The sequence below is a fragment of the Anopheles coustani genome, chromosome 3 (genome assembly GCF_943734705.1).
Source record: "Anopheles coustani chromosome 3, idAnoCousDA_361_x.2, whole genome shotgun sequence".
In the NCBI taxonomy this organism is placed as follows: domain Eukaryota; kingdom Metazoa; phylum Arthropoda; class Insecta; order Diptera; family Culicidae; genus Anopheles; species Anopheles coustani.
In genome coordinates, this window is record NC_071288.1 from 63,122,493 (window position 1) to 63,147,055 (window position 24,563).

The window sequence follows — 24,563 nt, forward strand, 5'->3', positions numbered from 1 at the left end:
ACACAAAATTTTCTAGGGGCCCCGATTGAATTTTGATTCGAATTTTCGCGTGAAAACAGCACCGTAAGTCGATAAATGGACCCCCGCTTAAAACTTCACTTTTGGTTTCAAAGCACAGGTAAGCCCTGCTGTCGGGAGCCCCGAGTGTGAAAAATATTTTTTCGCATGAAAACAGTACAGCTGTATGAGAACAAGCTGCGCAAACCGATAGAGCCAGGCTGATAGTTTTGAGGAAATGGTCGGTGCCTACAGTGGCTGGTGGGCCAGCTTTATGAGAAATTCATGCTTAGCACCACCAGGTGCGAGACAGGTTCACAGCAATAAGTACAGACCATGTGCACGAAGTCGGAAGGTGTTGCCCACCAGACAAACAGTTACGGAGAAAATGTTTGACAAATAACTTGTACAGTCTGTGGCAAATTTTTCCGGAAAATCAAAATTTTTGGGGGACAAACGAACAATTGAAGAAACTTGGTATATAAAGGGGGCTTCTGAGCGAGCTGGTGTTTAGTATACTACCAAAGTCCGAGCGTGGATGATCATTTTCTTATCAGCTTCCTAATACCCTTGGGAGACCAAAACTCGCGCAATACTACGATTAATTGTGAACTTATGAAACGTTCAAGTGCAGTGGATAATTAGTGCGTGAAAGCTAAAAGATCTTATGAAAATAGAAGAAAATGAGGAAATAAGATTAAAAAATTGTGTTTATAGAGGATTGTTTATATAAACTTTCAAGTGCAGTGGAAGATTAGTAGCAGCTTCAATACCAAGACAACACTTTTCGGAGAGACTTAAGTTGTGAACCCGCAACAAAAATTAAAATAAAAGGTAAGAGAAATTTGCCAATATTTATCGATTTAGTGAATGTTTATTTGCTTTGAAAAAATAAATAAACGTGAAACAGTGCATAAATATTACTTTTGCTTATGCTTTTTCTGTAGATCAGCGTACCCAACCTCACAATGTCACAAACAACAAGCGACATATGGCAACATTTTACAAAAACCGAAAGTGGAGTAAAGTGCCGTTACAGCCACCAAATCCTGTCGCACAACAGAGGTTCCACTTCAAACATGAAGAGACATCTGGAACGGAAGCACCCTACAGTACCGCTGTATAGAAATATGCCATCTACAATCGGTACTCAACCAAATCCAGATACGCCAATTGTTGCAGATAGTGACCAAGCAGCCAACAGTCAAGGTAAAATAGGACACTATTTTTCTTCAAATAAGCCCTTATCATCAGAAGCAAAAAAACAAATCGATTCGTTATTACTTTTAATGATATGTAAGGAATATCGTCCGTTCTCAATAGTAGAAGATGAATACTTTGCGCGCTTTGTAAAGTCATTAAACCCTAAATACGTACTACCCACTAGGAAAACTTTATCAAACGCATCATTGCCAGCACTGTATAATGAAACATTCGAATTTGTGTAATCTAATTTAAAAAATCAGTTTCTCTAACTGCAGATTGCTGGACAAATATTAACCAACTTAGTTTTTGTGCAGTTACTGCTCACTTTATGAATTATAACAACGAATTATGCTCACACTTACTAGAATGTTCGGAGTTTTCCGTTAGCCACACAGGAAAGAATATTGCAGATTGTCTAAACATAATCATAAACATCACTAATAAGTTTAATATTACTGATAAAATATTTGCATTGGTTACTGATAATGCTTCTAATATGAAGGCAGCTGCGTCAGAGTTATACATTGTGCATCTATCTTGTGGGGCACATACATTGAATTTAGTCGTACAACAGGCACTCGAAAAATCTATTAAAAGTACTGTAGATAATGCTAAAAATGTGGTAATGCTTTTCAAAAAAAGTTCTAAAGCAGCTCAGATGCTGCTTGAAATACAAACTTATTTAAATTGTCCTATTTTGAAATTAAAACAAGATTGTCCCACGCGCTGGAATTCTACATTTGACATGCTTGACCGTTTAAATAAAAATAGAGTTCCACTAGTTTCATGCTTAGCATCCATGAAGATAAATGAAAAATTAGAAGAACAGGATTGGATTATCATAGAGCAATCTACAAAAATTTTAAAATTGTTGAATACAGTTACAATAGAAATAATGGGAGAGAAAACTGTAACCCTCTCAAAAATGGGGTACTTAACCAGGTCTCTTTTGGAAAAACTAAAAGAAAAAAAAACAAACAAAACTTAGTGGACAAGGTTACTAAATTAGTAGATTGGCTCATTCTTGGACTCGAACAAAGATTTGAAGTCACTAATTACTCAGAAGTAATGTCATACGCAATTTTATTAGATCCCAGGTTCAAAAAAGATGGTTTTTTGGGAAACATTGAGGAATTCGAAAGTACCTATGACAGATTAATAGAGAAGATGATTCCACTTCATCCTCAGTCAGAAAACACAATTGTAGAAGAAATCTAATTATCAGATAGCGATGATGATATTTGGGAACCTTTAATACGAAAAGGAAAAACAGGAACCCCAAGCTGTAGTACTAGGATTCTTGCAGCTAATGAATTAGATCGATACATAGCAGAAAATAATTTAAAATTAAAAGAAGATGCCCTTCATTGGTGGAATGAACGAAAATCAACGTATCCCATTTTGTACACTTTCGCCAAACAGTATATAAGCATTCCAGCAACATCGGTTCCATGCGAACGCATTTTTTCAAAATCCGGTAACATAATGACTGAAAAACGAAACAGGCTTACGTCTAAAAAATTGAACGAAATTTTATTCGCGCAACACAATCACACTTAACACAGTAACACATGTTACAATATGACACAAAGTTTTTTTTTAATTGTATGTAGTATAAGTGTTTGAAATAAAAATTGAATTTATAATAAGAAAAAAATGTCATGATTTTTTATACATTTTCAACATTACGTCTAAGAAATTGAAAGAAATTTTATTCGTGCAATACAATCACACTTAACTCTGTAATACATGTTACAATATGACCGAAGTTTTTCTTTAATTGTATGTAGTATAGGTGTTTGAAATAAAAATTGAATTTATAATAAAGAAAAAATGAAATAATTTTATGCATTTTCAACATTACGTTTAAGAAATGGGAAGAAATTTTATTCGTGCAACACAATCACACTTAACTAACACATGTTACAATATGACCGAAGTTTTTTTTTTAAATGAAATGTATTATTAATATTTGAAATAAAAATTGATTTTATAATAAGGAAAAAATGTGATGAATTTTTATTTATTTCTAACACTACATTTTCACTATTTTTCGTTATTTTTTACACTTGATAGAAAGTAACACTTCAAAAGTATTAAAATGTAAGTTAGTATAAAAAATATGCAATACATGTTGATTGAAGCATACTTGATAAAGTATAGTAACCAGCATATAATAAAGTATTTATTTTAAGAACTGTACCTAGACATGGATAACGTTTTCGCAAAGAAGTGTTTTTTCTAGTTTTCAAATTCACAAATTATTTTCTCCTTTTATTGAAAACTTTCTATGAGGCAAATGAACCGTTAGGGGATTTCAATTCAGTTTTGCCCCAACAATTCCGACGGTCAGCCGGTTTCGACGGTTCTGGACGGTTTCGACGGCTCCGACGGCTCCGGACGGTGCAATACTCCGAGCTCGGAACCGCCCGGAGCCGTCCGGAGCCGTCCGGAGCCGTCCGGAACCGTCCGGAGCCGCTAGTCGGCAGCCGGAACCGTCCGGAGCCGTCGGAACCGTCGGAGTCGTCCGGAGCCGTCCGGAGTCGTTCGGAGCCGCCCGGAGCCGTCTGGAGTCGCTAGTCGGCAGCCGGAACCGTCCGGAGCCGTCGGAATCGTCGGAACCGTCGGAGCCGTCCGGAGCCGTCCGGAGCCGTCCGGAGCCGTGACTCCGGACGGAACCGTGTGTTTTACTAAGCCGGAATCGGAGCCGGTTTATAGATGCTCGGAAGCGGTTCCGAGTGGTGGGTGAGGTTCCGAGAACCCATCACTTATCTGCAATGTTCAGTTTAGATGCTATCCATCTCCGATCTGTAGTCTTGGTGAACTCCCATACTTCGCCAACCCGAAAAGCAAAAATTGCACGAATCTGTTATCTCTGAGTTAATCCAACTAAGCACAGTTTTCGAGTCTGTCTAGAACATTTTTTTGTTCTAGTTCAGTTTTTGAATTCTCAAAGAATGTGTTGTTATTACAGTACGACTGATACGAGCTCCTATCACCGCTTCCAGTCGCGGAATTGTTTGCCGTTTTAGAGGTGCTACTTTACTACGAGACATGACTAGCTTGCAATGCACTCCATGCTCCCTTTCTATTCGAAAGTATGCTACACATCCATATGCATTTTAGCTGACGTCAGTGAAGATGTGTAACTCGATCGATCGTACGTCGTTTGAATGTGTTTGATTTAGGTAGCTTCGAGGTATTTATATAGCTTTTACCTGTTCTAGAAGCTCTACCCATCTGTGCCATAGGGCTTTTCCTTTTTCGTCTATGGCTTCGTCCCATTCACATTTTATTTGCCATAGTTTCTGTATAAGGATTTTGTCATGGATTGTAAACGGTGAAATCAAACCTAACGGATCGTACAGTCCCATGACACAACTGGCAACAATTCTTTACGTTGGCATCACTTCTTCGTTGATGTACGGCATCAAGTCGGCTCGCATCGATGTTGAGAAAGAAAATACATCCTCTTTTGGATCCCAAACGATGCCTAAAACTCTTGCGTTAGCCGTTTCTTTATCCACGTTAAAATGGATCAGTGTAATTACCTTCTTTTCTCCAAGACTTTCAAGGACTTCTTGTGAGTTTGAAATCCAATTGCGAATTTCAAAACCTCCTTTACGATGCACTAGTTTGACTTCTTCCGCCAATTCTACTGTGTCAGTACTATCAAAGTAGTCATCTACGTAGTGCCTTCTGATGATCGCTTCTGCCGCTTCTGGATAAATTTCTTCATATTCGACAGCGTTTTTGTTTTTTACGTGTTGTGCTAAGCAAGGTGAACACGTTGCTCCGAAAGTTGCCACATCCATCACGTATATTCCTATCGGCTCGTTGGGACTTTTTCGAAACACGAATCGCTGTGATTGTTGGTCTTCTGCTCTAATCTTGATCTGGTGAAACATTTCTCGTATGTCACCACCAAATGCGATTCTTTTTTCACAATTCAATGATCACTTGAATAAGAGGTACAAGTAGGTCAGTATTGAGACAGACTCCATTGTCAGTAGCAGCAGCGTCCCACACAATTCTCACTTTACCGGGTTTCTTAGGATTCACGACCACGTTGATCGGCAAATACCAAGCGTTGTTCGGCGGCGGTTTTTTGCAGTTCTTCTTGCGTGATCATATGCGCGTAGCCCTTTTTCTGGTAGTCTTCGATTTGTTGGCATAGGTTGTTCATCAATTCAGGTCTTTTCTTCAATTTCGATTCAAGTTGTCTGAATCTCTTCGTTGCCATGGAGTAGCTCTCAGGAAACTTTCTTTCGTTTTCTTTCCACAAAAGCCCTGTTTCGAACCGATCGCCTACTCGTTTCGTAGTTTCTTCCATAATTCTTTTAGCTCTTTTATTTTCAGTTGATTCATTGGGAATCGAGATGACGGACTCTTTTATCTGGTATTGTTCTTTAATGAGTTCGTGCAGATCTTCGTTGGTCACTCGTTGATGAAACCCTATATGGTTGGTATTTGTGGTGCCGGATTTTGTGTAGCCATTAACTGCCCAACCAATTTTTGTCTTGACGGCTATTGGATCATTTTCTTCTCCAGAAACTACATCTAATGGAGTGAACATGTCGATGTTGTTCAATCCTACCAACATTTCGGGTCGTCCTTTGTAGGATTCTAAAGGAATATTTTTAAGATAGTCGTACCGTTCCTTTAATTTTCTAGGATTCAGGCGTTGATGCGGCAGCTCTAACTTTTCTACGGTATGAACATTTTTCAATAGCTGTCGGTCTTTAGAGCCCTTTGATGATATGGTGAGACTCAGTTTCTGAGACCCTTTTTCTACACGTTCGATCCCAGCAGTCCATGTTTATGCCAGTTTCTCTGGTACTCCGGTTACCCCGAGACGATCCGCTAATTGACGTTCGACTAACGTTATAGCTGCACCTTCATCCAGAAAAGCTAGTACCGTTAGTTTTCGACCATCATGATAAATATCCACAGCTACAACGCGAAATAACATACTATCTATCGCCCGTACCAACATGAGCACTAAATACGTTCACTGCTGCATATTGTGCATGTTCGTGTAGCAGAGGATGATTATTTATAATACAACCGTCGACGTTGCATTTTGTGGGTCTTAAGCTGCGGATAGACGGATGCAATATTTCAATGCAATGAAATAAAATTTGACATTTCTACCCAAAATGACAGTCATTGCAATATTTCTATGCGTATTTCATTGCAACATTGCAAAGATCCAAACGGGGAGGTTAAGCATCGAAATACATTTTTTTTGCCGCCGCTCAATAACAATGCTGCAATGCCACTTGACGCAGCAGCAAGTGCAATCTTCGACTGTTTACGCGTGTATGCCAATACCTTCTCTAGACGGAACGGCTTTCCAGTTCTGCCAGGCCCATCGAGAAAGAAAAATCGGCAAGTAGAAAAATTCGTAGGTGAACGATCGACTGCTGCAGTGATGATTTCATAAACTGCACGTTGTTCTGAATTCAGAAGTCCCACTGTCAGGAGTATCTCCTCCAGAGCGCTAATACTGTAGGAGCGTTCCGCGAATAAGAACGTTTACGTTCTCCTCAGCCATAAGGTGTTCCCGCACGTGCGCAAAGTCAGCAAGCTGGGGCAGGTCTTTGAAGCTGGACAAATGTTTTGGCGGTGTCGTACCGCGCAAGTAGTCTTCTATGGCCTGCAATGTTCGCAGCTGCTCTATATCTCGCAAGATACGGTTTTCGTCAGAGTCTTCGGCCGTATACCTCGCTCGATGATTGTGACGAAAATCTTCGCAAAGATGGTCCGCGAATGCATCCCATAGACGCCTCGGATTTTGCGGTACTCCTTCCGAAAGGATTAAAGCGAATAAATGGCGAAGCTGGACCGGCATTTGGAACGTGACTGCTTCCCGCAAGGTTCGCTCCCATTCAGTGTCGTCGTGCAAGAGCCCTCTAAGTGTTGCCGCCTGATGGTATGTGGCACATAGCGTTCCGTCCACTGTGCGAAGGTCTTCGAACGACGTTGGCCCTTTTCAGTAGCACAAAAGCAGTCGAATACAATACCGTTCCATGAGCGTCATCGAGCAAGAAACCATGCGTCCAATTACTGTACCGTCATTTCGACTACGACGGATCCAATGCTTTCCTGAACCATGCTACGAAAGTTTTTGCCTTGCCGTCGGTATTGCAAATCGATAATACATAGGTACATCTTGATATGCTAGTGTTGCAGCAAAAGCGTCATTTGCGGCCAGTTCAAAGAAACGGGTAAGCATTGTGTCATGACCGCGATTGAGCACTGACTTGACGGTATAGTGCTCTCGGAATATGACTCTTTGCGCGTTTTTCATGTGTATGGGAAGTTGAATAATAGTGTGAGATTTGGGTTGCAGCTCAAAACGCATGATACGCCAACAGCTCTCAGATGCAGAGATATAGCGTGCATCGAGGTACTGTTGTATCTCATCCACCGTTTCGTTCGACGATACAGCCAGACGGTCGTGTCCTTTGTAAACATGCTTGTAAAGATACTTTACGCTAGTTATCGTCGTGCATACCTCAACATTTATGTGGGCCGTTATACTTGTGGCACAACCATGGGTTATATGGTACCACGTAGCGGTTGTCTAACTCCACGTTACTTTTTACATTGACTGTGCGTCCGTTGTTGCAACGACGATATAAAGGATAATCGTTTTCGGCCTGGCGGGTCTGCTCACAAAACGCCTTCGGATAGTGCTTAGAGCATGCGCCGTCTTACATGCACGGAGCATGTGGATAGGATCGACCACACGGACCATGAATCATGCACTTCCTTATGGTCTCGTAAAGCTGGACATTTTCTGGATCCGGTAACTCTGCCGACACCAGCCTGTCGTAATCCTCAGGAGTCCTTGGTTTGTCGTCATCAGCCAGAATCACCAAACAATGGGAATGAGGCAGACCGCGCTTTTGAAACTTTATGACATGTATTCTCGCAACCTGTAGACCCAGCACTCCCGCTGAAAGATCCTCCAGGATCGCTTTTAGTTTCAGACGAAAAACACGGGCTGTTAGATCTGGTCTATCAGCAGCCTGTTGTCGTGGCAGCAAAGCCTCCGTAATTTCTGTCCATAACGGATTGCATGTCACCGTGATGAAAAGATCGGGCTTGCCCATTGTTCGAACCATGGCCATGGCGTCCTGGTATTGAGCCCGCATATACCGATCACTTCCAACAAACGATGGTGCCAGGATAATACGCGTGCCCGATCGACCCAGTGTGCCAGTTGCGTTAGGTTGGCGAGTAGCTGCCTGTGTTGCGTTGACTGCTGCTGCTGGTGCTGCTGCTGTAGATCATTAGCCTCGTGGTCGACCCCGGCTAGATCCATAACGCCAGCATAAACATCGGCACGTAAATTTTCCTGATGCTCACGTTGGTATTTGAGCCTCTGTGCCTCCATCTTACAGTACTGATCCACGCAGTACTGCTGCATCAAACGACCGGCGTAATGGATCAGCCAATGGTCTCCTTCTCGCCAACAAAGACGATATGCAGCGTACTCGTGAGGACTAATCTGTCGTGATGAGGTTCGCTCCTGGGGATCATCATCACCACTGTTTGGGTTCTCTAAGCCTCTCACCGATGATGCATTGTTTTGCCTAGGTGTCTTAGGCATTCCAAATGTCCACGCTCCCCGAAGGGGTGCTACAGAGGATACTGCAAAGCATCGTTGTGATCGAAAACTTTTCTTAAGGCGCCAGTAGCACGATTTTCAAGCACGATGTCGCGAGGCTCTGAATGGTCTGTGCTTACTAAAATACCACCAATTTCGTCCACAGTTGGTCGATTGTAACGCCGCCGATCGACACCCGGCAATCGCGCATGAATATGTAGTTGTAAATTATTATCACTCATCATACGTTCATAGGCATGGCGGAATATTTTTGCGAGAGGATTTATTTCCTCAAACATGGTCTGCAACGTCTGAATAATCTGTCTGCTCAGGCCACCGCTCTGTTCAGTACGCGCGTCAATAATGGCAGTACGCTGTTGTTCTGAGGTCGAGTCATAAAAATACAACTGCGCAAAGATTGGATCACGTCCTGGAAGGGATGCCAGTCCACCGATGCGGTGACATAGTGCACCTTGAATGCGGTAATTGTAGACACTACCTCTAGCAGCCACGCTCTGATCCTGGCGAACAGGATCAGCCGTACGAACTGAAGCGCCCATCGAAGTGAACGCGAAGGCGTTGTTGTAACACCGTATGCGTTGTAAAAACTGTCGATTTGCGAAACGGTCACGCAGTGCAGCTGCGAGATGGAATAACGATTTGTCCACTGTTACAACACATCGAAGGTGTTTCTCCAGGCCATTTCTGTGCGGCACAGTACAGGCACGGCTGCCGAGGTCCCAGTAAATGCCGTTCAGGTCTATTATAATTGTTGTGATAGCCAAGTCCCGTCCTAAGTGTTCGTTGCCCATACCGTCTTATCAATCGATTTCGTTGTTGTGCTTGGTATTCCCGCCGATTTTGATGTGGCAAGACATTTGCAGGAACAACTGCACTCGAAATGTTTGGCAGTGATGCGGACGGATTTTGGAGGCTGGGTGCATTTGTCTCTGATATGCTAACGGTGCCGATACGTCGGCGACATCGAAGCTCGAACTGACGCTTGCGGCTTAGGCGTGCATTCCGCGCTGATTGTGTCTCTGCCGGTGGTTCGGGGTATCTCACTGCAATGTCACGCTCAAGAACATCTTCTCTAAGGGGGTTAAGATTTACAGTGACCGAAGATGTTGACGGGTGCTCTGCTGAGCTCTGCTGTACCGAAATGCTAACGGTGGCGGTTCGTCGGCGACGTTGATACACAAACTGGCGCCTCCGGTTTAGGCGTGCTTTCCGCTCATCTCGTGTCTCTTCTGGTGGTGTGGGGTATCTCGCTGCAATTTCCCGCTCCAAATCACCTTCTTCACGATGATCAATACCCGTAGTGTCCATCGCCAATTTGAATTAACTTTGAATTTCAACGAATGCGATGAATCGAAAATCCAATGGCGATGTATTTAAATTTGTCAAACGCTTGCTTTCACTCGGCTGATAATTTGCACACTGATTTGCAATTGACACTTCATCAACGAATCAATTAGACGTAACAATTTCACTAGCACATTATCAATAGTATGGGTAGGTTGATGGTGTGTTGGGGGTGGGGGAGGAGGGTGGTGGTCCTAACGGATATTTAACAATCAATAAGATAAGAAGAGATGATCTCACTAATACGTCATCATGTGAAGAAGACTGTGAGTCAGGCGGGGGAAGGGAGAGGTCATAACGGTTTTTAAAAACCCATCGTCATTACCACTACTACCACGGGTTACTAATACGTCATTACCACTACAAAGAAATCAGTTCCAAATGACTTTTAAATTGTTGGTCAGCACGGTTCATGCAATTTAGTTTCGTTCGTAATTCATTTAACAGTTTATTATGTTCTTATAATATAAATTTAGTTTCTTTAATTACCAAACATGTAACACCTTAACTTTTAAAGCGACAATAAAAATTAAAAGGAAAGGATGTTGGTCAGTGATAAAAAAAACACTGATTGCAGCTTCCAACATCCAAGAGAGTGCCCGAGAGAGCATTACGCTACTGTACAGGAAAGAGAGTATCATTCATCCACCGGTCAGTGTGTAGCACACGCCTAGCGTGCGCACTACTGATTTCAATATGCGCGCGCTTTCATACCGCAAGCGGCAAACCTTCAAGAGAGCTTTACGCTACAGCATCAAGCAGTGCTTGCAAACCATTTTCAAAGTGCGTCGCCTTCTACTTAACTACCGATTAGTTCGAAGCGCAAGTTGCACACCTCTGGTCTGCTCGCTCTTTCATATCGTGAGCGGCATGGCATCGAGAGAGCACAGTGATACAATACAGCGAGTGCAGAATCCGTATCTCTGGTCTGCACTACCGCGCTCTTTCTCACCGGCACGTGTTCCCCTGCACATGCTGCCTCATTCTTACTGCAGTCGTTCTGGCCTTGAAGATATAATGTGTTGAATGTTTATACAGCCGATTCTCGATAATTCAAACGTTCGATAAATCGAAGTATATCAGTAGTCCCTTGGAAAACTCTCACTACTTCGAATAAAAACAATACGATTTGGTACACTCGATAAAGCGAAGTAAAATTCGAAGCTAGGTTGCTCTCTTCACGCGATAATTCGAAGCAGTATCCACTCATCTCGCAACAATTCGTTCTGAGCAAGTTGAAACGTAATAGAACGCGTCACATTGCGGGTGCCCTGTAAAACTCTGTTGAACGGGGACGAAGATTTTCGTCCGAATTAGACTACATGGTGTAGACGGGTGGGCGGACATACACTGGGCCCAAAGTTAATCCGGACGCTCAAAAAATGAGCATGCGTCCGACTTTGTGGTCGATTTTAGAGTACTTAGAATTGATAACAAGGATTTTTGTTCATTGCATCTTCTTGGTGCACCTTCCTACGAAGTACGTGCAAAAAGAACGATGAAAAAAATCGTACCCAAGCGGCGCAATAAACAATAGAGTGGAAAAAGTCAGAATTTTGACGGCCAATCGCAAAGTCGGACAGTTATATTTCATCGTATTTTTGTTAGCTAAAGTGGTGTGTAAGTTACTTTCGACACTTGATATTTGTTATTATCGATGCAGACGACTCTTGGGCATCGTTAGAAGCACTCGGATGATTCGATTTATTATATTATTGAAGTTTTTATTGAAATATGCGTCACACCACTTTGTTTGAACGAAACGTCATCATTTATCCATCATAACGATGGAAAAAGATTTCAAAACATATGAAATTAGACTAACATTAGCAAACTAACAGATTCAGACATCATTAAAAAGTATAACACTTCAAAAAGTATCCTTTGAAAATATGTTTGAACTTTTCTGGCAGCGCCAACAATAGCATCGGCGCTCTCCACGCCCTATTTCATCATGGGCGACTTAAACGCTCACGGACACGAATGGGGTAGCGTTAGAGAGGATAACCGCGCCCCGATCATCAGGGATCTTTGCGACAAACATAGATTGGTCATTTTGAATTCTGGTGAAGCAACTAGGGTAGCTAGACCTCCAGCACGACCCAGCGCAGTGGATCTATCTCTAGTTTCGTGGTCGCTGGCACTGGATGTAACGTGGAAGGTCATTCAGGAGCGACCACTTGCTGTTAAAAATCTCTATCCCTAAGCGGAGCCCCCCGGTTGAAAACTCCTCTGCTAATTGTGACTATACGAGGAATATTGACTGGGGGAGATACAGCGAGTTAATGTCTCGTTCCATGTCTCTCGTCGAACCTAATTCATCTCCTGTAGAGGAGTACAAAAATCTCGTTTCTTGTATTAACGAGTGTGCACTTGCGGCCCAAACAAGGAATCACCACCAAGGTACTAAATACAAGAAAACCACCAAACCTTGGTGGGACAGTACCAAAAACTTGCTAAAAGCAAAAAAGAGGAGCTATTGGCGAAGATACGTAGATGGTCTCAACCCCTCTACGTCACTAAACTCGCTATGGCAATCGGCCAGAAGGATGCGAAACAGGAACGTAACAAATGCGAGCGAATCTTATAACGATGATTGGCTAGAGCCCTTCGCACGAAGGGTTTGTCCAGATTCCGCTCCTGCGCAAATTTTCACACAACATGCGCCTGGCTGTAACCCCATCATGGACTCACGATTCACGATGGTCGAGCTCTCCCTCGCCCTTCTTTCTAGCCGTGATTCCGTTCCAGGCCTGGACATGTTGAGGATCAAACTGATCCAAAACATGCCTAACATGGGATGGAAGCATGTTTTGATGCTCTTCAACAGAATGTTGGAGCTCAACACCGTGCCGGAGGATTGGAGAGAGATGAGAGTCATCGCCAATTTGAAAACTGGTAAACCGCCATCAAGACATGAATCTTACAGACCTATCGCTCTGATTTCATGCTTACGGGAGCTCTTTGAGAAGTTGATCCTTTTTCGACTAGAATCAAGCAACCTTCTCTCCAATACCCAGTTTGGTTTACGCAAGGGTAAAGGGACAAACGACTGCCTCGCGCTATTGGTAATCGAAATAGAAATGGCCCGCTCTCGCAAAGAGATGCTAGCCTCGGTATTCTTAGATAAAGGGGGCCTTCGACTATTATATGCCAAAAACTACAGTCGGCCCGCGACTCCTCATCGCTGGTGATTTTAATCACCTGGGGTCTATCACCTGGGGTCCTGACCCTGCCACTCCGCCGTTCTTCCGTCCGATTAGTTTTGCCCAATGCGACGTTGCGTTCATCGATGGAATGAACATAAACGGACTCACGCAACTCTCTGGGATATGTAACGCCAACGGAAGACAACTCGATCTGATCCTGGGCAATTCCCCTGCCACCGAGGTACTTGGCTCCATTTACCATGCTGCTTTGCACCTGCTGCCTGAAGATATGTACCACCCAGCGTTGGAAATGTGCCTAGCGGTTCAACCTTCCTCGTCCGCAAACACCATCCATCCGGCGCCTTCAGTACGATTGCGGGAATTAGACTACCGTAAGCTCGATCGAGCCAAACTCGCCGGCCTTATTTTGGATCACGACTGGAGTTTCCTGGAAGCTGACTACACCGTCGACGACGCGGCTGCTAATTTTACGTCTGTGATCTCGTCTTTCCTATCCTCCTGCTGTCCCGTCCTTCACCCCCCAACCCACCCGTTGTGGTCTGACGGTCACCTCCGTGCTCTTAAGTCTGATTTTAAGCGTGCGCTTCGTGCGTATCATGTCTCCCGTTCCCAGCACCATCTGCGTGTATTCAAGTACGCTGCGTCCGTCCGCCTATCGCAGCTATAACCGGGTGCGCCTCAGGACACACGTACGGCGCATTCAGGGGAGGCTGTACTCTAATCCTCGGTCGTTCTGGCGGTTCGTCAACCAGCGCAGAGGCCACTCCCGTATCCCCTCCACTATGTCCTCGGGCAACCGCTCGGCCTCCTCTCCCCAAGCGATCAGTAACCTGTTTGCTGAACACTTTGCTGGGCTTTTTGTCGACCCAGCACATTCTACAGCGTCCCTCTCGTCTGGAGTGGCGAATGTACCGCGTGACGCAGTCCATGTCGACTCCGTGTATATTGATGTTCGCTCGGTGATCGCTGCACTTAACAAGCTGGAATGCTCCTACTCCCCCGGTCCCGACGGCATTCCCTCCTCGGTACTGATCCAGGCCAAGGAAGCGTTCGCCCCCGTCCTTGCTCGGCTCTTCTCTCGGTCGATCAGGGATGGGAGCTTTCCCGCCATGTGGGCGTCTGCTTGGCTGGTCCCGGTGCATAAGAGTGGATGCCGTACGTCCACCTCTAACTACCGAGGCATTTCCCTCCTTTGTGCTGTCTCTAAAGTCCTCGAGTCTATTATCCACTCTGCTGTCCTTCCTTGTGTTCAACCTATTATCCCATCCACCCAGCATGGTTTCATGCCCAGACGCTCCACCGTTGCTAATCTTATGTCCTTATTGCAAGTCCTGTACCCGTGTCTTGTTTCAGGGGGGCAAGTCGATGTCATCTATACCGACTTTAAGGCGGCATTTGACTGCTTGCCCCACCAGTTACTGTTAGCCAAACTCGAGCGGATGGGTTTCGGGGGGCCACTTCTGCGCTGGCTCCAGTCCTTTCTACAGGATCGGACGTACAGGGTCAGGGTCGAGGGGTCCCTCTCTGTTCCGTTCACTGGCTTATCTGGTGTACCTCAGGGGAGCGTCTTGAGTCCCCTCCTTTTCACTCTTTTCATCTCGGATTGCGTCGGCGTTCTCCCTCCCGAGGGCTGCCTGATGTACGCCGACGATGTTAAGTTTTATCTTCCTGTGTCCTCGTCCAACGATCCTCTCTCACTGCAACACTTTGAAGACGCCTTCTCGGCTTGGTGTACCGTCAACGGTCTGGTGCTATGCGTGGCGAAGTGTTGTGTCATCTCGTTTGGTCGCTCTCCCGACAAACTGGTGCATAACTACCATCTCAGTGGCCTGCCTCTTCCTCGTGTGACCGTAGTCAAGGATCTCGGGGTGTGGCTCGATGACCGGCTGACTTTCAGGTCGCATCTGGATTCAGTCGTCGAACGGGCCAGCAGGCTGCTCGGACTCATCGCCCGCATGTCAACAGAAATTCGTGACCCCCTATGCTTGAGGGCGTTGTACTGCTGCTGGGTTCGACCCATCCTAGACTACGCTTGCGTTGTCTGGTCTCCGGCGGGCGTCACAGCGATGGACAGATTGGAGGGGGTGCAGAGGAAGTTCACGCGTCTTGCCGTTCGGCGATTCCTGAATGATCCTTCTGCTACCATGCCTCCCTACTCGGTCCGGTGCCGCCTGCTGGGGCTGGTCAGCGTCAAGGACCGCCACAGTCATGCACGCTCGTTACTGATTGCCAACATCCTCCATGGTCGCATTGACTCTCCCGTCCTTCTCGCAGCCATTCCTTTTTATGTTCCGTCCCACAGGCTGCGGGTCCGACCTCCTTTGCACATTCCCATACGCCGGTCGCTGTTCGCCCAGAATGACCCTTGGCTGCGCGCACTATCGGACTTCAACGCCGTTGGTCACCTGTTCGATCACAACACGTCCTTTGCCAGTTTCCGTTCTCGTCTCTTGTCCACTGTCTCCTAATCCCTTTCCTCGGCCCCTGTCCCTTTTTACTCCCTTCGGCCATGTTTGTCCATCCGTTTAAATTCTAAGCTCGGACTTTGTATAGCCTACAGGGCAAACAATTTGAAAATAAATAATAATAATAATAATAATATCCTCTTTCATGTTATGCCTCTTTTATTTTTCGCGAATTTTAAGGTACAGGCGGTACTGTCCAATATGACCTCCCGAAGGTGGCATATGATAGTTTTTCAGGATGCTAGCAATTTCATTTTGTCCCTGAATGTATTTTGGAGGAATATACAAAATTTTCTCGGTCCCGGAAAAGGCTTTGTCCGCGATTTCCTTGAGGGTTTGCATTGATCAAGCGAAGCGATCAAGCGACCTGCGAAATCTTTTGTTATAATTTCTCACTTTCTCTTCTAGAAATTGAAGCTTATAAAGGTATTTTTCAACTTTCGAAAGCATTTAAAAAAAAAACGATCACCGCGACCACCTTAGCATTATCAGAAGTTTGGGTTAAGTGTATCCACAAAAAACATTTCACCAGCAACCCCAAAAGCAATTTAGCCGGTTAAGATAAAAAAAATTAAATTTAGTTGAGCAATTACATATAAATTATTCCTAAACCCTTATTTTTTTTTTTTTTTTTTTGTAAGCCTAATTCCTTTTTTTTGCCTACCTTACGGTAATTCGCCTCGCCATTGGTCGCATACGGTCACTCGTTGCCATCAAATTCTTGCATTTCCACGTCGCTCGTCCCCGTTGCTCGATGCTTTCCATGCGGTCGATCACCTCGTCACATGCGGTCATTCGCCTTGCCGTCGATAACTTGCAGTTCTCGTCGCTCGTTGTTCTCCATGCAGTCGATCACTTGGTCACGTGCGGTCATTCGCCTTGCCGTCGATCACTTGCAGTCCCGAAATTCTCGTTGTCGATCACTTTATCACGTGCGGTCATTCGCCTTGCCGTCGATCACTTGCAGTTCCGATAATACCCGTTCACTGGTCTCTTTAGCTTTGCATGTGCTCCTCTCCGACACTCCTCTCTTCTGCTCGCTGCCCGTTGTCCTCGTATATGTCGCTCGGTCGACAGCACTTTGCACACGATCCCGTTAATCCTCGATGGCGCTCACTATCCACTTCCTCACATGTCGCCCGTCGGATCTCGTTCGCTTGATGCTACGCGCTCGCCTGATGCCGCTGGCCTGCTCATCTCTTCTGCTTCGGTCGCTCCGCTGGCTCGCTTCTCGTTGCAGGTATTTTACCAGAACGTGAGAGAGCTACGCACCAAAACAAGCGACTTTCGTCAGGCAGTCTCCGGCTCGCTGTATGACATCATCATCGCCACGGAAACCTGGCTGGATGACTCGTTGCCCGCTTCGTTGCTTTTCGAGGATAGCTTCGAGATGTATCGCTGCGACCACAGCTCAATCAACAGTACGCACTCTCGTGGCGGCGGCGTCCTCGTCGCTTGCGCAAGTCAGCTGGTGTCGTCCCGTATTCCACACACATTCCCGTCGCTGGAGCTCCTGTGGATTAGGGTGCATCAGCAACGGTCCTCATTCTACATCGGTGTGTGCTACTTGCCCCCTGATCGTAGCTCGTCTGTGCGTTGTCTGGAGGAAGTGATCGACATCTCCGAGCGTCCCTCGTATCTCCGAGCAGATGTGGCCCGACGACCAACTAGTACTCTTCGGGGACTTCAATCTCTTAGTGTCGTGGTGCCCTGTACCCTCATCGGCACCTAATTACTTTGCTCCGTACAACGATGCAATTGTTTCGTCGCATGCTATCTCCTTCGCCGATGGTATGGCATTTAATGGTATGCGTCAAATTTCAGGGGTTGTTAACTCGACAGCTGGATTTACAGAGCTATTCCGAGATCCGAACGTTCGAGATTTGATATTCGGCATTATCAAACTCGAATTCTAGATTAATCAAGGTGTATGCAAAAGTGTATAAAGGGTTACCGCTCAATGGTTTGAATAAACCTTTGGTGATGTTCGATAATTTGATTTGATTGTTTTTATTACTCGTGGAGCGGTGATTGATACTTGCGTACTATTGAAAGGAAGATAATATCATTTTGCATAGATTTTATCACCAAATTCTCCTAATAACAACCGATTTTTCCACATTCAACATCCAAATCTGTGTTGACCATTTGACTTTGACAACCGCCGAACAGGTATGTCGACTTTGTCGACTCGATTCGAATGTTAGAATACCGAAAAAATCTCGATTCGAGACGAGCGCTCGCATTCGAGACCGTTTCGAAACGGATCTCGGAATAGCTCTGTTGCAGATGCCTGGTATGCGGTGGAACACACGCCATTGGATCGGCACAATGTGGCAACGTCGTCAACATTCACCGTGATCCAACAGAACCTAAGGCGGTCCACGACGGCCCAGGATTTATTTACCCAATTGGCACGCGAGCGGGGAGCGGACGTCGCTATCCTGTCCGACTTTTACCAGGTACCAGCAGATAATTGCAACTGAGTGTTTGATCCTGTGACCAGGGTGTCCACTCAGATTATGATATCAAATTCCCGGTTTTTTCCCGGTTTTCCAGGTTTTTTCCCAGCTTTTCCCGGTTTTTTCTAGTTTATGCAGGTTCACTACATTTCGATTGCTTATAGTAGATAAACTTGGCTGTTATATGTCTCTATGGTTTTTTAGGTAGGTCAAAACTGCATGTAAGTTATGTGTTAAAGAATACTTTAAGGAAATAACTTCAAAATTTTCAAAAACAAAAACTATTGAAAAACCGAAGGAAAACAGGGACAACACATACGGTTTGGGATTATAGAGCATCGTAAACTGAACTTTCATTGCAACAACACACATTGCTTGAGCGTATATATTTTAAAAGAAAATCCTTATAAAAATGTTAAAGAACAACTTCATTAATGACATAAATAACAAATTAATTTTTAATTCGGCTCAAAATTAGAAATGAAAAATGTTTTTCCTTCGCTCATAGAATTTGCTTAATCATAACATTTTTCAACAAAAGAAGGGAGATGTAGCATACCTGTTGTGCATCTTCTAATATTTCTATCAAAAGACACGTTCATAAACACGTCGATACAAATGATTCACGTTATCAAAATTTTATGCAAACACACCAACAACTCAAATGAGCTACATTTCACCAAGAATAAAAACTGATCAGCACACTCGTCTAGCGAATGCCGCAATACAATGAGATCCAATACCAAAACAACCAATACACCAGCTAGAGAGTGGTTAACAGTTAAAGGTAAAACAAAAACCTTTATCCATATCAAACCATTGCTGACAAATAGAATGAAACATACATAATTATTTCCGTATATCTGCAAGCATATAAATCGATCAGATCACATCCGAAAGGTACATCCATAGTGACACATTCATAACAAGTGAAGCAAGAGATTGCACCGCGTGCGATCGTCCCGAAACAAGCAACCTTATAAACTCAACAGGATAAAGGATCTCATCAGGAAATATTGGTAGAAGGACAGGAGTTTGCAATTGAAATTTCAAAGGACGGATTTGAACGCTGTGAATATTTTCGTACAATATCATAGGAAGCGATTAGCTTTTCAGCTAGTAGATTTACTAGATTTAAAGTAACTGTTTTGGCTACTATCTGAAGCATATACAAAGACATTTGGTTGCTTTGCCATTTCATATCGAGTGTTTAAACAGATGATCAATGCTTTTACAATTTCAACTGGAAATCCCCGTTACCATGTTACGAATGTTAACCCTCGATGCGTTTGTCTTTCGTACACATTGCTTCCCTGGCGACAAAATCATCATGCTTTCTCGCTTTGCCTCTACGCCGGCTCTACTGGAAGAAACGAAAACGCAATATGGATACATTGGACCTTCAAACAGCTGACAACAAATGTCGCCCTTAACAATTGAAATGTAGTGACAATTTTAAAGGAAAATATAATTACGCTACGAGAATAAAATATGTAAATCTCAAAAAAATATTATATGAAAAATATTCCCGGTTTTTTCGGCGAAATTCCCGGTTTTCCCGGTTTTTTTCCCGGAAAAATTAAATTCAAGGCTGATTCCCGGTTTTCCCGGTTTTCCCGGTTGAGTGGCCACCCTGTGTGACACGAACAGCCGTCGTGGCGTTGGGGAGGTTTCCAATTCAGCGGATTGCTAACATTGTGGAAGGGATGGTGGCTGTGGAGGTGGACGGCACCACCGTGATCAGCTGTTACGCGCCAGCATCCTGGGACCTCCAACGCTTTAAGGTGCTAATGGAGGCAATAGTCTCCACAGCACACGGGCAACAACGAATCGTGCTAGGTGGTGATTAATGCTTCGGCAGTAGAATTCGGGTGCCGGACGACCAGCCCCAGGGGCCACGAGCTGCTGGCAACGGCGGAGCTGGTAGGCATCCGGGTGATCAACCGCGGGAGCAAGCCCACGTTCACCGGCAATAGCGTCGCACCACCGTGTACGAATACTTTTTTGTCATCGATTTTGAGCCTTTTTTGGGGTTTCGTTAGAACAAAGTGACCTACTAGTAACTTTTTTGAAATGTTAAGACCTCATTGGATAGAATAGAAATTTATCTACGATATGTCGTTCAAACGGTTGTCCTAGGTCACGTAGTCGCTGAGATAACTAGGCTTAAAGTTGAAATTGGTGACTGTACGGATACTTTCTTGTCAGACTGTATATCTAGTGATGCCAAACATATAATTGTTCTTCACCAAGGCTCTATCTTCTACTGAAAGCTCGGTACATTCGATCAACGTGCCTTCAAGCACTCGTAACTGAGCCATTTTCTGACGATTTTCATCATTTTGTGGTAACTTTTTCCGACTTTGTCATTTTACAACACCAAGATTCTTTCCAGTTAGCGCCTCGCTTGGTTCGTACCATATTTAGCTTTCTATCGCTGTGCTCAACTCAATTCGATTCGAAGCCACTAGAGTCGGTCAAGAGATTGAAGAGATTGGTGCCGCCGGTTGGGACGGATCAGTTGCCCACTGCGCTTAGTCGAAAAGCCAAAACAGTGCTTCAAGTGCTGGGGAGCAGGACACTCTTCAGTATCTAATGTTATCATGCGTGTTAATTTGAAAAGCAAATTATAATTTAATTTGGGTATTTTTCTCTGTATGAATTATCAATAGACCGTTTTGCAATGATCAATGATGCTCGAGGAGTGCAAAACTGAGCTCCTTATTTTTCTATTTTTTTGTGTGTCACATTCTATGGTCTGTTTAGTATGACAGGCATATCTGGATCTGGGGTTCTTCGCTGAAAATTAAATTTATAAAATTTCTTATGACGAAATTCATGAAAGTTGCTACGGTGAACAGGACGTTTGTCCTGAGCTTCGCTGAAGTCAACGATATTTTTCTCAAGAAAAATGCATGGCAATTTAGTTTATTTATACAGCCGATTGGGTTTTCGTGTCATTCGGAAAGTGTCTGTGACTAAAAGTGTACAGACAAGGGATTGAGTCTTAGGGAAAGCAACAGTTCAACATCTCGTGTGAAACTTCGATCAGGAGTTTTGACGAAGCGCAACATTTCTCCAACGTAGGTTTGATGACTTCAAAAGCTGTTGAATATTATGTGAATTGGACAATAAATTATGCTTTTCTTTCAATGTTTTCTAGAGAAATTTCCGAGTTCCACAAGAAATACCTGTACTTTGGGAAATCTGCGGATCACGAAGCGGCATATTCAAAATACTCAAGCGAATGCAAGCGATTGAGAAGTTTCTACTGAATTAGCAACGTTGAATGCCCTACATTATACATTTTACATAATTACTCATATACCATATACATTTTACATACTTTTACTTTCGAAGCGGTTTTTACCATTGTTAATAGAAGGGGGAAGGGAAAGAAGCGCATCATTTTTTCAGTTATGTTTTCAATGTTGTTTCATTGAAACCGCTGAAACACCTGCGTGCGGTGTGGTGAAGTTGGGCAAGGAGCAGGGGGCTGCAACAAGGAGCAGAAAATGCGTGCTCTGTCCACAAGATAGGTGCAACCACCGCATGGAGGGACCGGACAGCAAGGCGCGTTGATAACTGGGAAACTCATGGAGGTGGTCCAGCAGAACCTCAACCATTGCGAGCTGGCTCAGCAGGTGCTCGTGGATGAGATGCTGGACGCTAGGCTGCTGAAGCTGGACAAAGCTCAGGGACCGGACGGAAATCCAAATGTGGCGCTGAAGACTGCGGGAGAGTTCCCGGCTATATGGAAGAGGCAGAAGTTAGTCCGTCTGCCGAAGTCAGGGAAAGGTGCGGGTGGCCCTCCCTCTTTTAGATCTTTGGGGCTGCTGGACACAACCGGTAAGCTGCTGGAGAACCACTTCAGCGTTTTCATTGAAGGTCAAAGTGGGCTCTCGGTTCGGCAGTACGGCTACCACTAGAGGAGATCCACGGTGGACGCAATCCTTGCGGTAGTGTGGAAAGCGAGAGCAGCCTACGAGAAGAAGAGGACTGGAGGAGGCGAGAGCAGTGTACGAGAAGAAGAGGACTGGAGATCATTGGTGCGGAATCGTCACCATCGACGTTAAGAACGCCTATAACAGTGCCAGCTGGGATGCGATTGGCTTAGCTCTGTGCAGGCACAACGTACCCACGTATTCGTGGATCCTGGCTAGTTACCTCAGTCAGCGGCAGCTAGTCTACGACTCGGTGTGGAGTCAGGAGTCTATGGCCATAACTGCCAGTGTTCCACATGGCTTCATTATGGGGCCAACCCTTTGGAACATTATGTACGACGGGCTGCTGGAACTCGACTTCCTCAAAGGTGCAGATCTCATTGGCTTTGCCGAGCATTCCGTTTTTGAGTGCCCACGGTTTTCTCAAATTCGTCGGGAGTACATCAGCGGACTGGCGCCAGGCATGCTACAGACATTGAGGGGATGAGGGTTGCGCCCGTCAGGTGGTTTAGTCGGTAAAAATTCGGCATACGGAGTCGCACCCGTATCTTTACAAGATTCCCCTGACGTAAAACAAACAAAAAAAAAAAACACCACCAGATCCTTGACTACGGTCACACGAGGGAGGGACAGGCCACTGAGATGGTAGATGTGCATCAGTTTGTCGAGAGAGCGACCAAACGAGATGAGCCAACACTTCGCCACGCATAGCACCAGACCGTTGGCGATTCACCAAGCTGAGAAGGCATCTGCAAAGGTTTGCAGAAAGAGAGGATCACTGGACGAGGACATCAAACGACGTACAGTCAGTTTGCCAATCCATTTTTGCGATTAGTTTGCGTGCGCTTCGAAGTGTTTCGGTTTGCTCCGTTTGTTTAACCCGCTTAACGATGGCTATCCTTTACCTTGCCTGCGTCCGCCCTTCGTCCCTGGAGGATCCTGTCTATACTTGCGACGGATTCTGCAAGCGATCATTCCTGTATGGGTGTGAGTGGCGCCATCGTCAAAGAGCTCTCGCGAGAAGGCTCGCATCTTCTGTGGCAGTGCAGCGGTTCCACGAGGCAACCCGGCGTAATGGGAGACTGCTGGCGATAGAACAAACCCCCCCCCCCCCCCCCCCCCGCTACCTGCTATAGAACCAGCATCCACTTTCCTCACTGGCACTGCACCTCCAAACACCATGGCATCTCATGCCGCGATAATATTACCGCCGGAAACGCCGAAATTCTGGGTTTATACTTCGCACTGCCGTCCAACGGCCACTGTTTCACAGATGCAAGCATTTGTCAGTGAGCAAATGGGTTTTGATGATGCCACGGTTGAGAAACTGGTGCCTCAAGATAATGAGCTCAGCACCCTGACCTTCATCTCATTCAAGGTCGGTATGTTGCTGCAGCACAAACAGAAGGCTTTATCATCTACCACTTGGCTGGTAGGTACAGTCTTTAAGGAATTAGTAAATCGAAGAAGAATCGATCTTACCGCCTCTGAGGATCGTTCTGACCTGGGGATGGGCGCTTCGGGACACGGTCTAGCAGTTCCAATGCCAGCCAGAAGGATAGATTCACCAAGCACTCTCGTCACCATCCCATCACATTCCGTAATATTCCAGATTGTTACTGACACAGTCACCACATACACAACAATAGCTGTATAATGCCACCACCACAACATGTCCTTCCCCAGCACCGCCTTCGGTACCGCTATTATCCATCGCATCACTAACACCGTGTACTGCTCCTGCTACCATACCGCTTTCGCCGTCGCTAATGTTTTAGTACCAAAACGTTCGGGGACTGCGTACCAAAACTGCCAATTTTTTGTTAGCCGCGTCTGATGCCACCTTCGACCTAATCATCCTAGCGGAGACATGGATAAATGATCAAATCCCGCCTCTATTTGATGACCACTACAATGTATTTTGCACAGACCAGAAAACCGCAAATAGCTCATGTACACGAGGTGGAGGAGTACTGATAGCGTGTACCGCCACACTTTTGGCCTAAGAGGTGCCGGTTTGTTCTAGTCTGGAGCTTGCAGTTGTGGCTGTAAAATTACCGGATCGTTTACTCTACATTTGCGCTATATACATCCCACCTACACATGCTTCGTCGCTGGTTGCCTTCACCCAGCTAGCAAATGTAATAAATTTTCTAACTGACCAGATGAACTCAAAGGATATGCTTCTCTTCCTAGGCGACTGCAATCTCCCGGGACTCATCTGGTCGGTCGGTGATAACCATCCGTTCATGCATCACACGGCTACGCCGACCTGTGCATCGTCATCGTGTTTTACGGACTGCCTGTCATCGAACGGTCTATTCCAGCTCAGTTAT